The sequence below is a fragment of the Helianthus annuus genome, chromosome 17 (assembly GCF_002127325.2).
Source record: "Helianthus annuus cultivar XRQ/B chromosome 17, HanXRQr2.0-SUNRISE, whole genome shotgun sequence".
Lineage (NCBI taxonomy): Eukaryota > Viridiplantae > Streptophyta > Magnoliopsida > Asterales > Asteraceae > Helianthus > Helianthus annuus.
In genome coordinates this window covers 78,035,284-78,037,120 of record NC_035449.2, presented here as the reverse complement: position 1 = coordinate 78,037,120, position 1,837 = coordinate 78,035,284, and the positions used below count along the sequence as shown (strand labels likewise).

The 1,837-nt window shown below is 35.2% G+C and overlaps 1 long non-coding RNA gene across 1 annotated transcript; it reads right to left on the bottom strand.

Annotated features, from left to right (window-relative positions):
- Nucleotides 1-250: 250 nt before the first annotated feature.
- On the bottom strand, nucleotides 251-1,567 carry LOC110910943. Its single transcript, XR_002576596.2, has 3 exons — nucleotides 1,501-1,567; nucleotides 922-988; nucleotides 251-315 (listed from the first exon to the last, which is right to left on the bottom strand). It is a non-coding gene; the product is annotated as an uncharacterized LOC110910943 (long non-coding RNA).
- Between the last annotated feature and the right edge of the window lie 270 nt (nucleotides 1,568-1,837).

Here is a 1,837-nt window from a genome sequence, read left to right as displayed (position 1 = left end):
AACACTTTGTAGACAACCTTAGGCTCTGATTACCAACTTGTAACACCCTTAAATTTTTCACTTGATTTTAATAATAAAATACACCATTTTTATCAAAATATTAGTTAAGTGACATAACATTCGTTAACGGAGTTCATATGTACGTTAACCTTTGTCAAATAATGACTAGGTTAAAACATTACAAAAGTAGTTTAACAAGTGTTTACAACCCATACACAAAGTCTACCAAAGGTTAAAATATTGCGGAAGCTTCAAAAAATCGTGTTCGGTTCTTCTACGTTGCTTGACCGTCATCCATATGATCCACCTCATCACCTAGGATCAAAACCATTAAAATATTAGTTTTGACATTATTAAAGAACACATAATCATGAGGTCCAACATCAAATATTAGACAAAAGGAAAATAAAAGTTTTTCTAGTTCCACCGTAACTTACGGTGTCACCGTAAGTTACGGTGAGTCCTGGAAGTCTTTTGGTCCACCGTAAAACAGTAGTGAACCACCGTAAACCCCTGGCCTCTACCGTAAGTTACGGTACCACCGTAACTTACGGTAGTACCTGGAAATTTATGTTTTTGTTTGGTTTGGTCATTACACTAAACCCAACTCTCGGATTTCAGTTTTCTAGGATGCCATTTAGTTAAATCTCACAATTTTAATATGTTATATATTATCCATCATCAAAGATTCAATCCATCTCAACCCGAAGCATTATCCATGCCGTACTTGATTATTCGACCCGTTTGGCTCGTCTAAGGAACCCACCATTGTGACGACTACCAACGAGTTCCAACCAATTTGATCCATTATTCAATATAGCGACATCACCGCTTAAATACAAAACGACACTTATTCTAAAAATCCAATTATGCATTTAATAATCATCCAAACTACTTAATGTAACGAGTCAAGTTACATACCTTCAAAGTAGCCCTTTTTGACGTGGTTCGCCACCCGCTTGTCCGCTTGACGCTCCTGCGCCCGTTCCTATTGAGTTCATTTATCATATGTTTAGAACTCTCTTTTCAAATCATAATTCGCATAATACACTAAACATCGTGATTATGCGTTTAAACTTGGAATTTCAGTTTTAAGCCCTCATAGAGGCATTTCAACAAGCACTTCATGGGCAGATTTTTACATGATTAAACATCAATTCTCTAGATTGTTATTTAGCCCTAAATTTACATCATTCAACCCTTTTACATGATTGATAACCTTAAGTCTTTCTGGAATCGCTTCCAAATGGTCAAATTACACTAGATTCACAATCTATTTCCTAGTGTTCATCAATCTACACATAACCCATTAACCACCTACAATGCTATTCATGAATTCACCAAATTTTCTTATGATTTAAACTTCTATTTGTCTAGGGTTTGTATCTAAACACCATAGTTATTCCTAAATCATCATAAGACAAACATGCAACTAGAATTTCAGATTTTTCCCAATTCATGAAAATTCCAAGATAAGAGTTTTCACTAAATTTTACATACCTTATAATCCTCTTGCGATGAGGATCACGATTCTAGGCTCGGATTTTCGTTTGGACCAGATTTGCTCCTTCAGTTGAGAGTTTTAAGCAGAATTTAGGGTTTGAGAGTGGGGATCGCCCCCTTTCCTTGCTCCTGGTCGACCAACACCTCAAAATGGGGTGTTTGGTTTTGTTTTACTAACTTAGTAACACAAGTTTCAAATTTTGACAACCAAGGTCCCTTCATTTTGGTCAACATTTAATTTAGTGGCTTTTAACCCTACTATAGGTTATTTCTAAACTATTAACCAACTAGGTTAAAATTTCTAATTGGTAAATACTCATTTATTTATACTTTA